Below are 12,811 nucleotides of genomic sequence, written 5' to 3' on the forward strand. Positions count from 1 at the left end.
GGAAACAGATGTCCCAGGTTAAAGATCTCCTCCTCAGTATTATTTGGTATTTGCTCCCTTTGTACTGCCTGTAATGCACATTTTTAAAAGATGGAAAGTAGTAACAACTACATAGCTTGTTAAGAATCACTGAACAGGCTCCAGTTTTTTACCTCACCCTTTGTGATTCTTTGTTTACTGTTCCTGTTTTTTATATTTTGTGTGTCTAGACCGATTTTAAAAAGGGGGAACTGGCAATATTTCCTGTCCTGTCCCTAAATTTCTAGCAACCATCATACTAGATCTCTGCAACCATCCTTTAATGCATTAGGTACCAGCACTGTGGTGGAAAATAACGCTCATCATGTATCATTCATAGGTTTGAGCTTTTAACTACTAGACGGCATGTGAGTCATTGCTGGCCAGTGTTTCTTCAGTTTCTCAGTCAGGGCACCTGGGGAATTAAGAAATGGCATACTACTAAGCCATCAGGACTGAAGCACAATTTAGTCACAGCAAAAAAAGAATAAAAGCCTCTGTTTCAGCAACGACTTCCTGCTTGGTGTTACTCAAAGGGGAAATGATGGAAAGTATTCATCCATTTGTTCTTTTCATTTATCTATATACCATATACAGGCATCATCTGCACCCAAGCATGTATGGAGGAAAACAGTTCCATGGAACACTAGCAGTAGATTCCAGAAACACAGGCCAGCTGCCATTTTGTTGTTGTTGAGTCGTTTAGTTGCGTTCGACTCTTCGTGACCCCATGGACAAGAGCACGCCAGGCACTCCTGTCTTCCACTGCCTCCCGCAGTTTGGTCAAACTCATGTCGGTAGCTTTGAGAACACTGCCCAACCATCTCGTCCTCTGTCAACCCCTTCTCCTTCTTTCCCAACATCAGGGTCTTTTCCAGGGAGTCTTCTCTTCTCATGAGATGGCCAAAGTATTGGAGCCTCAGCTTCAGGATCTGTCCTTCCAGTGAGCACTCAGGGCTGATTTCCTTCAGAATGGATAGGTTTGATCTTCTATCAGTCCATGAGACTCTCAAGAGTCTCCTCCAGCACCATAATTCAAAAGCATTAATTCTTCGGCGATCAGCCTTCTTTATGGTCCAGCTCTCACTTCTATACATCACTACATACATACCATTTTGAGATTAGTCCAAATAAGAGTTGCACAGTATTTTTAAGAATGGCAAATGAAGATGATGGACTATATGGAACTTTCCGAATTGACTGGGAGACTCTGAGACCAGTGAGAAGAGGTGGAAGAAGATTGGAAGAAGTTTAAAGAATACTTGAAAAAATACGTTAATATTTAAATCTTAGAATAGCTTTGGAAGTGGATATAGGCTGTAGGGTTAGAAGTAGAAGATAGTGTATTTTAAAACTGTATTATTTGTAAGGGATAAATTGTGAAGATTTTTTATGGTAAAAGTGTGATAAAAAAATGGTTAAAAATTATGTTATATGTAAACTGCTAAAGATGAGGAAAAATGAAAATCAGATACGGGGGACTTGGGGAAGCCCACCTAGCAATGTTTAGAAGAAATAAGGATAAGACAAGAATTTGTTTGTATTGTTTGTTTTTCTGTTTATGTCGTTTATTTGTGTTATAAAATAAATAAATAAAATTTTTTTGGGGGGGAAGAGTTGCACAGTATTTTAGACACAATCCTGGGTGCCTGCTTGCCTGGGTGCAGGCTCATTAAATACAGAGGTGCATACTTCTGAGTAAACAATTTAAGGAGGATATTGAGAAACTGGTGTGTGTGCAGAGGAGGGTGACAAAGATTGTAGGGCCATAAAGAACCCCCCCCCACGGCCTTTCTGAGAAAGGAGAGGTCATAGAATCATAGAGTTGGAAGAGACCACAAGGGCCATCGAGTCCAACCCCCTGCCAAGCAGGAAACACCATCAGAGCACTCCTGACATATGGTTGTCAAGCCTCTGCTTAAAGACCTCCAAAGAAGGAGACTCCACCACACTCCTTGGCAGCAAATTCCACTGTCGAACGGCTCTTACTGTCAGGAAGTTCTTCCTAATGTTTAGGTGGAATCTTCTTTCTTGTAGTTTGGATCCATTGCTCCGTGTCCGCTTCTCTGGAGCAGCAGAAAACAACCTTTCTCCCTCCTCTATGTGACATCCTTTTATATATTTGAACATGGCTATCATATCACCCCTTAACCTCCTCTTCTCCAGGCTAAACATGCCCAGCTCCCTTAGCCGTTCCTCATAAGGCATCGTTTCTAGGCCTTTGACCATTTTGGTTGCCCTCCTCTGGACACGTTCCAGTTTGTCAGTGTCCTTCTTGAACTGTGGTGCCCAGAACTGGACACAGTACTCCAGGTGAGGTCTGACCAGAGCAGGTCCGCTGGCATTGCCAATGTTATGTACTGAAGTTCTCACCCTGGGCCAGCAGGGGGATATTGCAGATAGTTATGCAAATAAGGGATCGAAAGTGACGTTCAGTGATTGGATAGTTTTAGAAAGCTGTTACAGTTACGCTGTACTAGAGCTCTATATAAGCAGGCTGGCTGAACCCTTCAGTTCAGTTCTGTTCTGGGCCTATGAATAAACAAGAGCTGTCTGAAGAATCTCTATGTTGTCTGATATGTTCACCCACATCCTAACAGCCAAGGCTCGCATTGAGGTGCCTCTCAAATGTTTATTCAAGGTTGTAAAGAGATAAGGAGGACTCAGGAATCCACATGGCGTGGTGGGGCCGGTCGGGCCATTGCAGGAAGGAGGGGGGCAATGCCCATGTAAGGACATAGAAACTTACTATAACTTTCGATTTCCCAGGAATCAGGTGGTTTACAAGAAATCAGGTGGTATTGTATTCTGCAAATGTACAAAAAGCTGGCATGCTCAGAACTGAGAGAGCAGATTGCGAGCTTATTGCGCTGCACCTTTGCTATGCATATGCATTTCAAATAAACCCTGTTGTATCCTGTAAGGTCGTTTGTGTGAATCTGTGCTCCAGGGACCCAATAGCAGATATGGAACAGGTCCATCAAGAGGATTAAGGGTCTGGAAACCAAGGCTTATGAGGAATGGTTGAGGGAGTTGGGTATGTATTAAAACACAAAAAACCTATGGGACTGGCAGAAATGACTGGCAGAATCCGAGACCAGGGGAGAGAGACAGCGGAAGAAGATTGGAAGAAATTTAAAGACTATCTTAAGAAACATTGTAAAATTAATGAATGTTAGAATGATGTTGGTTTAGAAATTACGTGGTTTCCAGCGGTAATGGACAAGTAAAATGAAAAGAAAGGTTAAAAATTAAATGAAAAATAAGGGAAAGGATTTACTGAATTAATAAATTAGAAATTGGAATACAGAGAGGGGAGGTATGAGGAAGTCGGGGAAGTAAGTTACAAGAAAAAAAGGGATTGAAATTATACTTGTCTTTTTTTTCTCTCTGTTTTTATTATTGTTTTGTTTTGTTTTTATACAACTTTTGAAAACTTAATAAAAATCTTTTTTAAAAAAACCACAAAAAACCCACAAACATTAAAAACTTCCCTGCCTTCAGATGTCAAGTACTGTATTTTTTGCTCTATAAGACTCTTTTTCCCTCCTAAAAAGTAAGGGGAAAGTGTGCTTTCATTGCGCAGCGATCCCTCTTGCTGTTCTGGCTTCTGAGATGTAGAATATTTTTGTTTGTTTGTTTTCCTCCTCCAAAAACTAGGTGCGTCTTGTGGTCTGGTGCTTCTTATAGAGCGAAAAATACGGTAGATTTTTATTTCTTCACATCTGATGGGAAGGCATTCCATGGGGCGGGCGCCTCCTGAATGGAGTTTAGGAAACTTGCTGCCCCAGGTTACAGACTCCCCTTGACCTAAACTATAACTGGCTGGTGGAGCCTCAAATTAAGCTGTCGGCCATTTGCCCTCCTTGTCTAGAGCATCCCGTTCTCTGTTACCAAGGTGAAAACAGAGGTATTCGATAAATGTAAACATTCCTCCTGGAACACGCTTCAAAAAAAAAAATTCTATCCAGACAAACCTGGTGGGGTGGGGTTGCTCTTTAAGACTCTGATTCAAAGCAGGAAGGCAGCGCTCTTTACCTTGTGGTCCACTTTGCAAACTTTGCAAACTAATCCCGCGGAGAGCTGTGCCAGGCCGTGACTCATCCCCTCTTCTTAAAGGCAGGGCTGCTGAGATGCTCAGAGCGTAGAAAATGTCTCTCAAGCAAACCGGTGGCTTCTCCTGCAGGTGGCTGACTTTCTGGATAGCTCTGTCCATTGTGGAAGGTAGGTCTTCTGTGGTTTGTGATATTTTTTCAGTTGTAATTCAGAATTCAAGAGCATATGTGTGTACAGTGATGCATGAGGGACAGCCAGTGGCGTAGCGTGGTTTGTCAGCACCCGGGGCAAGGCAAGTAATTTGCGCCCCCGAACCCATGGATTTGCGCCCCCGAACCTGTGGATTTGCGCCCCCTAACCCTAACCCCCAGATGTTGCGCCCGGTGCGCCCGGCCCCCCCTGCACCCTCCACGCTACGTTACTGGGGACAGCTGTACAGCAAATGTTGTTATGGTCCAGCTCTCACTTCCATACATCACTACTGGGAAAACCATAGCTTTAACTATACGGATGTTTGTCAGCAAGGTGGTGTCTCTGCTTTTTAAGATGCTGTCATTGCTTTCCTCCCAAGAAGCAGGCGTCTTTTAATTTCGTGGCTGCTGTCACCATCTGCAGTGATCATGGAGCCCAAGAAAGTAAAATCTCTCACTGCCTCCATTTCTTTCCAGATATTAAACAGTCAAATATCAGTAGTTACAGGTAGGTGTTGGTCTGCCATAGTCAAAACAAAATTTAAAAAATCCTTCCAGTAGCACCTTAGAGACCACCAATAACAAACTTAGTTGGTCTCTAAGGTGCTACTGGAAGGATTTTTTTTATTTTGTGTCAAATATCAAGTTCTTGTAGGAAAGGGGCAGTTTTGTGGTGTTAACATGTGAAGATAGTATCTGTCTCATTTGAGAGATCTTTAAGGCTGGCCTAGTTTGTTTGGAGCTTATTACATAGGCAATTCTAGTAAATTTTGAGGTGTTGCTTGTGGGGAAAACACTACAAAAATTTCACATAATTTGGAAACGGAGGACACTTTGTCTACTCATTTATATAAGTGTTGATACAGTCCCTCAATTCATAATGTATAACAAGGTGTTGTACTGACATATATATACAATAAAAGCACGACACCATTTAAAAAACAGTATAAAATGGTATTTAAGAGACTGGCTAACCCAAAGCATTTAAAAAGGTGCTCAAGAGACATTCAAAGACCAAAAGCAAGAATGTTTGCCAAATCTTTGTTTGATTTAAATAAAGAATCTTTTGCCAAGGAGTCCAGGACAACGTCCTTTGGGTTTTCTCATTTTTATTATTTAGACAGCATGTGTGTGAGTGTGACTGGACCAAGGTCACGCTGCGAGCACGAGGCTGAGCAGGATTCGAACACAGGTCCTTCCCCACCCATGCCTGTACTCACTGTGTCACACTGGCTTCTCATACGCTTAATATGGAAATAGATGTTTGCAATGGATCTCAAGAAATGACAGTGGGACATAGATAGCTGCACAAAAAGGCATATGAATCAGGGACCAAGAGCAAAACTTGATGAAGTGTTCATTGTCTGAATGCAACTGACATGCATTTTGGGGGTTATATAAATTAGCAGCTAATGGGGAAGCCGAGACAATCTCCGGGCTCCGCAAGGTGGGAAAGCTTAATTTATTGCCCCTGCCATGACCCTGACAAAAACTGGCTCCCCAAAACTACCTGCATTTTTATAGCAGCTCCCATCGGTACCAGTGGAGACTTGCCCAAAACTGGAAATAGCAGCCTGGGAAAGATGGTTTTTATCCCCCTTCCCCACCCCTCTAGTCCTAAGAGGGTTCCTCACAGCTGCTATTTACGTAACATGTGTATACTATTTATTTACCACAGTATTTCAAATGTATAACCCACCCTTCCTGCCCAAAGGGAGCCCAGTGCATTTCGTGATTATAAAATCACATAAAAGCAGTTTAAAGCAGTACAGTAACATATTGCAGACAACAGTTACAACGAGCAGTGCAAAAAACTTAATACAGCTTGCAGCCAAAATTCATCCATGCAATTTACCTCATGCCTCAGTTTACTCAGTTTAGCAGTTTACTGATGGGTGCATGAATTTGGGTGTTTCTGTTGTCACCTGGTCACCCTCAGAGCAGCTACAGGTGCTGTTCATAATCAGCCTATTATTTTTCTTAAAGGCTGTTTGTTTCCCAGGTATTTACAATCTGTGCATCAAAATTCATTCTGCAAAGTTTCAAACAACAAAATTGGTGTGCTTGGCTGATTCAGGGAAGTAAATTTTAAATGCTCCTAACATCTTTCTTTCTAGATTTTGGCACATACTTTTTATCCACATAATTATAATTGAGTGTTACTTCCATGGGCTGGTAAATAGCAGGTTATACCCAACTACTGTGGCATCAGGAGTCTGTGTTTAGCATACAGCGTAGCTGAGCGACTTAAATACAAATTCCACGAAGAAAACAGATACTGAAGCACTATAGAAATGTTGGTAGCTTTGGAGAGCTTTGCCCGAAAGCTATATTCTGTAATGTACCACCTTCTATGAAAACGCTGTAGCAGAATGGACAATGTGATCACAAAGCACATGTTCCCTTTGAAACACCGGGATGAAGGGATTAGAGCAGCCTTTCTCAACTGGTGGGCCCCCAGATGTTGTTGAACTACAATTCCCATCACCCCTAGCTAGCAAGGCCAGAGCTCGGGGATGATGGGAGTTGTAGTCCAACAACATCTGGGGGTCCACAGGTTGAGAACCACTGGATTAGAGCCAGTCTGCTGTAGAGAATTTGTAAATTCATGAATACAGTGTTAGTACAGTATGTTCAATTCAGTTCCTAAGCTTATTGTTCCAGCCAAAGACCAGTAGCAATAGTATTCATAAAATAATACAGAACATACTGTACATCCATAATGTAAGTCGACATCCATCAGCTAGCTACTGTCTGAGCCTAGCCTACCTTAAAAAAGGAAAGTATCGTGTTGCAGCCCAGGTCTGTCCTCTTTGCTTCCAGACTTACAACACTCTTGCAGATAAATCTAATTTCTGCTCCTGCTGGGGGGCAAAATACTGGGATGGCACAATTCCGGACTCATTGCACCACTGTGTATGACTGAGAAGCAGACACCTCTTCCTCCTTGTAGAGCATGGGTAGGCAAACTAAGGCCCGGGGGCCAGATCCGGCCCAATCGCCTTCTCAATCCGGCCCACGGATGGTCTGGGAATCAGCGTGTTTTTACATTAGAATGTGTCCTTTTATTTAAAATGCATCTCTGGGTTATTTGTGGGGCCTGCCTGGTGTTTTTACATGAGTAGAATGTGTGCTTTTGTTTAAAATGCACCTCTGAGTTATTTGTGGGGCATAGGAATTTGTTCATTCCCCCCCCCAAAAAAAAATATAGTCCGGTCCCCCCACAAGGTCTGAGGGACAGTGGACTGGCCCCCTGCTGAAAAAGTTTGCTGACCCCTGTTGTAGAGTCTGAGGCTAAATGCACTGGCAAAATGGGCACGTCATGGTGTCTGCGTGCTTTTCCTGGCACAGTAAACTAGTTTAGGCTCTAATCTTTCTAGGAAAATATTCAAGTCTTTTTTCTGGTGAAGAAAACCAGGATGTCACGGTTGAGCTGGCCACGGCAGATGATGAGCGCATTGACAATACTGAGTTCCCAGTGGAATGTGGCCCAAGAAGTAAGTATGAGAATGAAATAAGGAAAACGTGTGGATGTCCTTTGCAGGCCAACAACAAGGGCTTCGGGGAAATTTATAGGCTAAGTCTACCCTACAGACTATGAGGGACACGGGTGGCGCTGTGGGTTAAACCACAGAGCCTAGGACTTGCCGATCAGAAGGTCGGCGGTTCGAATCCCCGCGATGGGGTGAGCTCCCGTTGTTCGGTCCCTGCTCCTGCCAACCTAGCAGTTCAAAAGCACGTCAAAGTGCAAGTAGATAAATAGGTACCGCTCCAGCGGGAAGGTAAACGGTGTTTTTAATGCACTGCTCTGGTTCGCCAGAAGCGGCTTAGTCATGCTGGCCACATGACCCGGAAGCTGTACGCCGGCTCCTTCGGCCAATAAAGTGAGATGAGCACCACAACCCCAGAGTCGGTCACGACTGGACCTAATGGTCAGGGCTCCCTTTACATTTACCTTTACCCTACACACTGCACAGGCTAAGTCTACTCTAGAATGTTACATACAGTTTCAGGTTTAAAGTACAGTGGTACCTCGGGTTAAGTACTTAATTTGTTCCGGAGTTCCGTTCTTAACCTGAAGCACCACTTTAGGTAATGGGGCCTCCTGCTGCTGCCGCGTCACCGGAGCATGATTTCTGTTCTCATCCTGAAGCAAAGTTCTTAACCTGAGGTACTATTTCTGGGTTAGCGGAATCTGTATCCTGAAGCGTATAATTCGAGGTACCACTGTATCTGGTAAAATTCTACATCTAACACACGTGCATCACAATTAAATTTAAATAAATGGGAGTTATTTACCATATAACTGGACTGGATCATAAATATCATATATATATTAAAGATCTCCATACCAAGAGTGAAATCCCATTATCTCAAGGATGTGAGCACACATCCAATTTGGAACAAGAGAGAGTGGGCGTAAATGCACTCTCTGGGGGATTAGAGCACCTTTCCTGTCACAAAAAAGTGTGTTTTGAGAGTTTGGAATAAGACACCCCTGAAATGGAAGCACAGCCTTCAAGGGCAGCGAAAAAGAGCTTCCACCCTAAGCCTCACTTCTTCCTTAACATCACCCAGGTGGCATTAGACAAAGCCGCTATCCCTCAGCCTCCTTGCGAACCCCAGCAGGGGCGCATGGATGTTGGCTTGCCTTTCAACAGGGATGGAGAAGCTGGTTTTGGACTACAACTCCCATCATCCCTGACCACTGGCCATGATAGATGGGGAAGATGGACATTAACAGTTCGGCAACATCTGGAGGATCCGATGCTCTCTATCCCTGCCTTGTTGTAAGCAAAAGCATATATGAAATTCTTGCATCGCTCTGAAGAGCAGTATAAATATGATTATGTTACTATTAAAAAACTATTAAAAAATATGGGACGCAGGTGGCGCTGTGGGTTAAAGCCTCAGCGCCTAGGACTTGCCGATCGAAAGGTCGACGGTTCGAATCCCTGCGGCGGGGTGCGCTCCCGCTGCTCGGTCCCAGCGCCTGCCAACCTAGCAGTTCGAAAGCACCTCCGGGTGCAAGTACATAAATAGGGACCGCTTACCAGCGGGAAGGTAAACGGCGTTTCCGTGTGCGGCTCTGGCTCGCCAGAGCAGCGATGTCACACTGGCCACGTGACCCGGAAGTGTCTCCGGACAGCGCTGGCCCCTGGCCTCTTAAGTGAGATGGGCGCACAACCCCAGAGTCTGTCAAGACTGGCCCGTATGGGCAGGGGTACCTTTACCTTTACCTTTACTATTAAAATGCAGGCACCATGTGCAACGATTTGGCACCTGACCTAAACCACTCCTCCCTAGTTGTGCAGGAAGGCCTTAACAAGGTCCAGAGGGATATATATATATATATATTAATTACTGGGATGCGGGTGGTGCTGTGGGTTAAACCACAGAGCCTAGGGCTTGTGCTCGGTCCCTGCTCCTGCCAACCTAGCAGTTTGAAAGCACATCAAAGTGCAAGTAGATAAATAGGTACCACTCCAGTGGGAAGGTAAACGGTGTTTCTGCGCGCTGCTCTGGTTCGCCAGAAGTGGCTTAGTCATGCTGGCCACATGACCCGGAAGCTGTATGCCGGCTCCCTCGGCCAATAAAGTGAGATGAGCACCGCAACCCCAGAGTCGTCCACGACTGGACCTAATGGTCTGAGGTCCCTTTACCTTTTACAGTGGTACCTCGGGTTACATACGCTTCAGGTTACATATGCTTCAGGTTACAGACTCCGCTAACCCAGAAATAGTACCTCAGGTTAAGAACTTTGCTTCAGGCTGAGAACAGAAATCGTGCTCTGGCGGCGCGGCGGCAGCAGGAGACCCCATTAGCTAAAGTGGTGCTGCAGGTTAAGAACAGTTTCAGGTTAAGAACGGACCTCCGGAACGAATTAAGTACTTTACCTGAGGTACCACTGTGTATTAATATAATATAATATAATATAATATAATATAATATAATATAATAATATAATGATATGATATAATATATATTTTATTAATATCTATCTCATCTATCTATCATCTATCTATCTATCTATCTATCTATCTATCTATCTATCATCTATCATCTATATCTATCTGTTGTTGGCTCAATCTGCAAGAAATATTCCTATATAATCAAATAGTATCAGACTTTCCTAACTAATTCCATTTGTAACAGGGCTGACAAAACGGTCCAACAGACTGGAAGGGGAGGAAACCAACTGCCAAATTTTCCCATTAACAACACCAACATCGCCGACCACCAAAGCAAGAACCACAACCCCAAAAACCAGGAAGGCGACAACTCACCGTATTGTGGCGGCGGCAGCCGCACCTCGGCTGTTATATTGGAGGCCTTTTTACCTACGCAGACAGCCCACTTTCTATCGTGCTTTCGTTCCCTTTAACAGACACGCCCGTCACTGGAATGGCAAATCCGTCATTGGAATGCCCTTGTGGAATGGCAAATCCCAAAGTGAAGACTCCTCAGAAGAGAAGTGAAGGAAAAGAGACACACAACAGAGCGATGTAGGGATGATCGCGGAATGGGCAGTGGGGTCCGGAGGGCTGCCTGCACGTGTGACCTTGGGGTGCGGAGCACACACACCCCTCACAGACAAAGCCACAGCTGTCTGAACATCGTCCGCTCTGTCTGACCTTTTGCAGTCTCAGCAGTCTGTGGTGTCCTGTCTGTAACCTTTGTCTCTGAGACCTTTTGTCTCCTTCGTCATACACTGTGCAAGGGGAAAATGACGCGGTGGAAACAGGTGCCAAAATAACTTTGTACCACCCCACGATCTCGGGACCGGAAGATGTGTAAAGGTCACAGCCCAAAATGTATCTGCCTGGTTTGCATATTTGTCTCAATAAAAGGAGGTTCCACAGGGCTGGCCGGCAGCTTGCATGCAACTCACCTGTGCGCAGCTCACCTGATGATCAACACCTGTCTTGTGCCTTCATTTCAGAGCAAGGACTCCCTGTGGGATTGAGCAATACTAACTCCCCCCACCCTTTAGCCACAACAGAGAACATTTTAAAGCAACAAATTTAAATCCTGGACTTAAGCCTGCAAACGGGTTAGCAGAAAAGGGCAAATCTGCAGGTGGGCTTGCGCAGTTTCTGAATCTAGGATAAAGATCTACTTGTGAACAAGTAGGTGAGCAAGATTCCTTTCGGATGGAGTTGGAAAAGGTTCTTCGTAGCAAACGGTTATGTTTCTCCCAGAAATCTGAAATTCTATAAGGAAACTATCTGGGATTCTGTAAGGTTTGATCTCTGGTAAAGAGGCAAATAGAATGAGTTTGGTTTTTCGCTACTGGCTTCTCTCGTGCTGAATTTCACCGATTCTGCCCCTGGTCTTGCCCAGTTTCAGAATTTCTGAAATCAGATGTTGGAAACGAGACCACAACAATCTATTTGAGACTTGGGTTTGCATACATGGGCAACTCCTTGCCAGAGGAAGAACTGAGATGCTTGTCCAAACCTATCAGGACTTTTAGACACTGTATCATTACGCGGAAATAGTCTTCTGAAAATACCTGCAGTTTTGAAATCTACACATTCTTATCATGTAGAGCTGATGTCAAAACAGCCGCTGTCAAATCACCGTGCTGCGTATTCTAACAGAACAGATGCAAGCTGCTCAAATAAATGGATTCTGTTCCTTTAGCAACACAGATTCTTTCGGATAAATTATCCAAATAGTGATCAAAGCCAGACAGAAATTTGATTAAGGCTTTTATTTACAAGAATGTGATGTACATGTCTGAACATTGCAAAGCCACAGCGCTCAGAAATTACAGGTTATTAAGCAAGCGTTGAAGTCAAAATGGTATTTTTGTGGTAACACTTTTGAGGGGAGAGGTATATATTTGTATAAAGATGATGCTACTTCATGTCACCTTGGAGAGGGTTCGGGTGTAGAATAAGCACATCTTACAATCCACAAAGAAGTTAAACAGAATTTATTACATATATACTGAAGGTTTCACCATAAATCCTGACAGACGTTTCACCTGGCAAAGGAAGTTTCCTCCCACTCCACAGGGAAGGCAGAGTTATTTCTGGCACAAATAGTATTGATTTTTATTAGCTGTAACGGCAGTATCAAAAACAAACATCCAGCACATGTAAAAAGCATGTTGCCATCAGGAATTTAAAAAAACAACCACCACCACCTCGAAACAAAATTCAGTATAAAAAGGTCCCTGTGATAGGAGATTACATTTAAAAATATACACCCATTTTAACAGACCAGTGAGAAATGCTTTTCAAAATAAGAGGCAATAGCTCATGTCAGTTAAAGGGGGCAGGACTGAAGATAACACTTCCTAGAACAGGCTTCCTCAACCTTGGCCCTCCAGATATTTTGAGACTACAATTCCCATCATCCCTGACCACAGGTCCTGCTAGCTAGGGATCATGGGAGTTGTAGGCCAAAAACATCTGGAGCACCAAGTTTGAGGAAGCCTGTCCTAGAAGGTAGGCAGCACTTCCAATAAACATGCTAGCACTTAGCATTTGCCTTTATTTGTTCTTAGGTAATGGTAAAGGGACCCCTGACCATTA

At 43.9% G+C, this 12,811-nt stretch overlaps 1 long non-coding RNA gene across 1 annotated transcript in view; it reads left to right on the forward strand.

Annotated features, from left to right (window-relative positions):
* The first annotated feature begins 10,438 nt into the window (after positions 1 to 10,438).
* Positions 10,439 to 12,811, forward strand: part of LOC309354402 — a 146,839-nt gene continuing 144,466 nt past the window's right edge. The window contains exons 1-2 of the long non-coding RNA XR_014162262.1: positions 10,439 to 10,771; positions 11,215 to 12,789. This is a non-coding gene — a long non-coding RNA (uncharacterized lncRNA). The remainder of the gene's footprint in view (positions 10,772 to 11,214; positions 12,790 to 12,811) is intronic.

This window comes from Podarcis melisellensis, assembly GCF_964234715.1.
Source record: "Podarcis melisellensis genome assembly, chromosome: 13".
Lineage (NCBI taxonomy): Eukaryota > Metazoa > Chordata > Lepidosauria > Squamata > Lacertidae > Podarcis > Podarcis melisellensis.